Source organism: Alexandromys fortis, unplaced genomic scaffold (genome assembly GCF_014885135.2).
Source record: "Alexandromys fortis isolate MF-2015 unplaced genomic scaffold, M_Fortis_MF-2015_v1.1 scaffold_7, whole genome shotgun sequence".
Classification (NCBI taxonomy): Eukaryota; Metazoa; Chordata; class Mammalia; order Rodentia; family Cricetidae; genus Alexandromys; species Alexandromys fortis.
Genome location: NW_026067920.1, coordinates 9,090,860 through 9,097,435, shown reverse-complemented (window position 1 = coordinate 9,097,435; position 6,576 = coordinate 9,090,860). Strand labels below are relative to the sequence as shown.

The following is a 6,576-nucleotide window of genomic DNA, read 5'->3' as shown; positions in this document are numbered from 1 at the left end:
TTTCTGATAAACATGCTTTATCATTAAAATGTACCACAGACACATAACTATTATGTGGAAATTAAATTGAAAATTAGTTTAATGCTTCCTTGCGTTAAGTTCCACTTAGACAGATGAAATGAACTTTCTTGTGTCTCCAGCACTGACAGAAAAATGTCTTGATTACTCCAGCTCTGATAGAGAGAGCATTAGGTGCTTGCACCCCACGTATCTGCTCCACTCTCTGACGGTACACATTTCCTTTTCAGACAAATTGTTAACTTTAAGAGAGAAGACAATTTGTGGCACATGCCAGTCATCCCAGCACTCCAAAGACAGGAGACAGGGAGTTCCTGAAAGTCTGCAACCACTCTGGTTTACTGTTGGAAGAAGGGCCGCTTGTTGGTTCCCAGCTGCCCTGGCTACCTTAGACCCAAAATAATCACACAGAAACTGTATTAATTAAGTCACTGCTTGGCCCATTAGCTCTAACTTCTTATTAGCTAACTCTTACATATTAATTTAACCCATTTCTATTAATCTGTGTATTGCCACGTGGCTGTGGCTTACCGGCAAGATTCCAAGCAGCATCTGTCTCTGGTGGGGCTACATGGCTTCTCCCTGACTCTGCCTTCTTTCTCCCAGCATTCTGTTTAGTTTTTTCCCCACCTAGCTAAATTCTGCCTTGCTATAGGCCAAGGCAGTTTTCTTTATTCATTAAACAATAAAAGCAACACACAGATAGAAGGACCTCCCACACCAGTCTACACAGTGAGTTCTAGGCCAGCCAGAGTGGCACAGTAATACCCTCTTTCACCCCCTTCACCCTCCACCGAATAGCAACGATTGGAAGTGAGATGTTGTGGCACACACCTGTGATCCCAGCACTTAGGAGGCAGACACAAGAGGATCAGCACAGCTCAAGATCATTCTCAGAGGTATAGTTTTTTTTTAAATGTTTATTTATTTATTATGTATACAATATTCTTCTTGCGTGTATGACTGAAGGCCAGAAGAGGGCACCAGACCTCATTACAGATGGTTGTGAGCCACCATGTGGTTGCTGGGAATTGAACTCAAGACCTTTGGAAGAGCAGGCAATGCTCTTAACCGCTGAGCCATCTCTCCAGCCCCCTCAGAGGTATAGTTTATTTGAGAGCAGCCCGAGACTGTCTCAAATAAACAGAAGGAAGGACTGGTATGTAGTGCAGTTGGAGGAATGCTGGCCTAGCATGTACAACACCCTGAGTTGGATCTCTATAGCCACGTAAATCAGGTAGAGTGGTGCTCATCTGTAATCCTAGAACTCATGATCAGAAGTTCGAGGCCAGCCTGAACTACATGAGGCCCTAGTTCAAGAACAAGAAATGGGGTGGGGACCTGAACAGATGGCTCATCAGTAAGAGCACTGACTGATCTTCCAGAGGACCTGGGTTCAACTCCTAGCATCTGTATGGTGACTCACAACCATCTGTAATTCCAGTTCCAAAAGATCCAATGCCCCATCTTACCTCCATCTATACTAAGCACACATGGGGTGCACAGATATACATGCAAGCAAAACACCCATACACATAAAACAAAATAATATTAATAAAACAATTTTAAGTGGGCAGTGAGATGAAACAAAAAGAGCCAAAAAAGAAATTATTGTTGGATTTATCAGTTTATTTCTTTAACCTTTAGTGAGTTTTTTGTTTTGTTTTGTTTTACACTATAAAATGCTGCACCTGTCTATGGCTAGCTTCTGCTCCTGGATCTGAAACTGTGCCATACAATTCAGAAAAATCATTTCTGTTCACTGACTTTAGGTATGGGGTGTAGCTCAGGGGCAGAGTACTTGCTAGCATATGTGAAGCCCTAAATTCATCCCTGGCACCACCACCCTAAACACATATGACAAGAACATGCTACACATACGGTATACTTTTGTTATTGATGGTGATTCTTTTCTTTTATATGTAATATACTTTCTTAAAAGGCTTGCATGTTTTCAATTATGTGTGTGTTGCATCTGTGTGTGGGAATGCGCAGACATCTGCCGGTGTCCTTAGCAATCAGAGACATCAGTTGCTGCTGGAGTTATAGGTGGTTGTGAGCCACCAGACATGAGGGCTGTGAACTAACTCAGGTTCTCTGCAAAAGCAATATGACTCGTAACCTCCGCGCTAGCTTCTCAGACCAACTCTATGCTTGTTTAAGGGAATTTTTTTATTACATTTATGTGTGTGTGAAGTTATGGCACACATGTGGAGGTTAGAAGACAACTTATAGAAGTCGGTTTTCTTTCTCCACCATGTGGATCCTGGGAATCGAACTCAGGTCGTCAGGCTTTCTCTTGCTAAATTAATCTCAGCCGCCGAACCTTTATTACCTGTGTAACACATGACTCAGAGCAGAAAGCTTATTCTTTAATGCACATGGTACGAAAAGAGTGTATTGAGTGCGCTGGAGGGATACTGAGAGTGATAACCTCAGGGAAGGTAGTGGGGATGCAGAACAGCAGCTGCCCAGCTCCTGAGCAAATACCCAGAGGGCGACATCACGGGGTGGTGTAGAAGGGTCTTCTGTCTATGTGTTACTTTTATTGGTTAAATAAAGAAGCTACCTTGGGCCAGGCGGTGGTGGCGCATGTCTTTAATCCCAGCACTTGGCAGCAGAGGCAGGCGGATCTCTGTGAGTTCGAGACCAGCCTGGTCTACAAGAGCTAGTTCCAGGACAGGCTCCAAAACCACAGAGAAACCCTGTCTCGAAAAAAACAAAAAGAAGAAGAAGAAGAAGAAGAAGAAGAAGAAGAAGAAGAAGAAGAAGAAGAAGAAGAAGAAGAAGAAGAAGAAGAAGAAGAAGAAGAAGAAGAAGAAGAAGAAGCAGCTACCTTGGCCTTTTAATAGGCCAGCCTTTAGGTGGGTGGAGTAGACAGAACAGATTTCTAGGAGGAAGAAGGCAGTGAGGCAGATGCCATGGTTCTCCTCTATGAGATGGACACTGGTTAGACTCATGCCAGTAAGCCACAGTCAAGTGGCAATACAGATGATTAGAAATGGATTAGATCAATATGTGAGAGTTAGCCAATAAGGGACTGGAGATAATGGGCCAGGCAGCAATTTAATTAATACAATTTCCGTGTTGTTATTTCGGGGTATAAGCTAGCCAGATGGTGGGACACAGCCCGTTGCCCTTCTACTACAGAGTGGTTGCCCAACATGGTCTACTGACTCCACGTAAAACCTGAGAGGGCTTAAAAAGGAGAGAGAGAGAGAGAGTTTAACACACCACCTGGCTCCTAGCTAGCTCTTTAAACTTAAATTAACCTGCTTCTCTTTATCCACCTTTTGCCTTGGGGCTTTTTACTTTCTTTCTGTATTTACCTTACTTTCACAGCTTCTTGTGTCCACTGGCTGGCGACTACCTGGTTGATGCCGGGGCATCTTTCTCCTTCTCACCTCTCCCTTTCTCTCATTCTCTCTCTAGCTCTCTATTCTTGGTATATGTGTTTAGGGTAGTGTCCCTCACATATGCCAGGCAAGAGCTCTAGCACTGAGCTACAACCTACATCTAAATTCAGTAATTTTAAGAATGATTTTTCTGAATTATCTGCCAGATAATTCCCCCACTGGAGTTTAGTCGTAAGGTGGGGCACATTAGCTTCAGGTGGAGAGCTCCAAATGTGCATGCTTCAGTGCTTGTGTGGCAGAAGGGTTATCGGTTACATGATAATACTTAAACGTTTGTGCAATAATGTCAAGAGTGAGTTTCAGAAGTATATATCTAATAAAAAGTGAGCAAACTCTAAATTTATTCCCACATAGACTCCCACACAACTTCTGTGGATGCTTATAAACCAGCAGAGCCTCAAGCTCAATGGCCCCAGGAACACCAAGAGTCACAATCTGCTGTGTAAGTTTTAAGTGTCCGCTTCAAAACTTAGGGGTTTTGAGCACTGGTTGCTCTTGCAGAGGACTTCAGTTCTGTTTCCAACCCCCATGTGGTGGCTCACAATTATTATGCCCAGGACATGAGCCCCTCAGAGACCACCAAGAGTTTGAGTTCAAACGCAAAAGCAAAGAGTCTTTATTACAAGCTCGAGCTTGGGTCCTCCGTTGGGTCCATTCCAACACAGCGGTTGAATTAGGAAGAGCCTTGAGCTCAGCTATGGCAGGCTTTTAAGAAGTAAAGTAAAGGGTAGGGGAATTCTGGATTCAGGTGGGGTTTGAACACTCCTGATTGGGCAGCAAGGAGTCTTTATTTTTTCTGGGTTTTCTAGACAGGGTTTCTCTGTAGCTTTGGTGTCTGTCCTGAAACTAGCTCTTGTAGATCAGGCTGGCCTTGAACTCACAGAGATCTGCCTACCTTTGCCTCCCAAGTGTTGGGATAAAAGACGTGCACCACCACCTCTTCACAACCTTCTTGGGATCCACAGGATCTATTTGCCTCTGCATGCACATGATGCACAAATATATATACAGGCAAAATACTCATACACAGAAAATTTTAAAACAAATAAAAAACCATGCCAGGTGATAGTGATACATACCTTTAATCCCAGCACTTGGGAGGCAGAGGCAGGCAGATCTCTATAAGTTTATAGGCAGCCTGGTCTACAGAGTTCCAAGACTTCAGTAAAAAGGAGCGAGCTGCTTTTTACAGTATCAGAGACCACACCTAAATGGGCTTGTATCTTAAAGACTATTGGCTGAAGGGGCAGAATGTGTTCCCACAGCACCTCCCCCTTTTTTTTAACTAAGAGAGTTCCAAACCCAATACAAAATTATATACACTAGGAACAGATATCAAGTATAATTAGAATTATAAGCAACATAAACAATATTAAGCAAGGAATGTATGCAAAACGTTTTAATAAACATTCTATCCTAAGGAGTCTAAGTCTTGTATAGGAAATGGTCCGACTAGCTCAGTCAGTAGAGCATGAGACTCTCAATCTCAGGGTCATCTCAGGGTCATGGGTTCGAGCCCCACATTGGGCACCAAATGTAGGAAGAGCTGCTTGTTTGTCCCAGCTGCCCAGGACCAAAATAATCACACAGAAACTGTATTAATTAAAATACTGCTTGGCCCATTAGCTCTAGCTTCTTATTGGCTAACTTTTACATCTTAATTTAACACATTTCTAGTAATCTGTGCATCACCATGAGGTTGAGGCCTTCCAGCAAAGTTTCAGCACATCTATCTCTGGTGGGGGATTCATGGTGTCTCCCTGACTCTGCCATTGAGCACCATTACATTAACTGAGGTTTTCTGTCTCACCAGGTCCCACAGCCATTTAGCCCCAAAGAAATCACACAGAGGTCTACATTATTTGTAAACTGATTGGCCTAGTAGCTCAGACTTCTTATTAGCTCTTATAACTTTTTTTTTGGTTTTTCGAGACAGGGTTTCTCTGTAGTTTTGGAGCCTGTCCTGGAACTAGCTTTTGTAGACCAGGCTGGTCTCGAACTCACAGTGATCCACCTGCCTCTGCCTCCCAAGTGCTGGGATTAAAGGCGTGCACCACCACCGCCCGCTTAGCTCTTATAACTTTTATTAGCACATTATTCTTGTCTATGTTAGCCGCGTGGCTCAGTACTTGTTTTGTCGAGGCAGTCATATCTTGCTTCCTCTGAGGCTGGGTCAAGACTGCAGACTGCTTTCCTCATCGTAGAATTCTCCTGTTGTCATTGCTCCACCTCTACTTCCTGCATGGTTTCCCCACCTATACTTCCTGTCTGGATACTGGCCAATCAGAATTTAATTAAACAAGTACAAGAAATAAATGTTTACAGGGTAAAGCCATTGTCCCACAGCAATCCCCCCCGTTTTTTTAAAGAACAAGAACTCTGAATCTAACATCCTTTGTTTAGCTCTTTTCCTTACCATTATCCATAACAACTTGTAACCCACATTCTAAACAAAGGAAAATATCCATAGTCCGTTTTTTGGGAATGTGGTCATAGTTTATCAGGCTACTTCCTGCTGAATTGGGGCGCTGATAATCTTTTGGGAACCAAAAGGAAATTTTGAATTATGATTGAGTTGTGACTGGAGTATCCTGTGAGGCTTGATCATCTCAGTCAGCAGTCTTGAGGCTATTCTGGATGTAGAACTTAGACATCTGGGCCATCTGCTTCTATCAGAGATTTCTCAAGGGGTCTTGTTTGATCAAACCTTGTTTTTCTTAGCCCAGAATAAATCCATAGCTTCTCATTTTCTGTGGGAACAAAAGCAAAACCTCTCCTCCAAAGTAACATATCTTCTGACTTCAATTTTGAAGTCAATGCATTTACAAAATATTTGTTTTATTAATCTAGCAGTATGTATATTTAAATGTCTTTTAGCAGCTGTTGCTGCTTCCTCAGCTGTCAAGCAATTCAAAGAGAACATAATAATATACATAATCCAGACTCTCTGTAAATTTTTTTAAAATATTTATTTATTTATTATGTATACAATGTTCTGTTTGTGTGTATGCCCGCAGGCCAGAAGAGGGCACCAGACCTCATTACAGATGGTTGTGAGCCACCATGTGGTTGCTGGGAATTGAACTCAGGACCTTTGGAAGAGCAGGCAATGCTCTTAACCACTGAGCCATCTCTCCAGCCC

The 6,576-nt window shown here is 42.8% G+C and overlaps 1 non-coding gene across 1 annotated transcript; it reads left to right on the top strand.

Annotated features, from left to right (window-relative positions):
• The first annotated feature begins 4,880 nt into the window (after window positions 1-4,880).
• On the top strand, window positions 4,881-4,964 carry Trnae-cuc (transfer RNA glutamic acid (anticodon CUC)). The gene is given in 2 exon segments: window positions 4,881-4,917; window positions 4,929-4,964. It is a non-coding gene; the product is annotated as a tRNA-Glu (tRNA).
• Window positions 4,965-6,576: the final 1,612 nt, after the last annotated feature.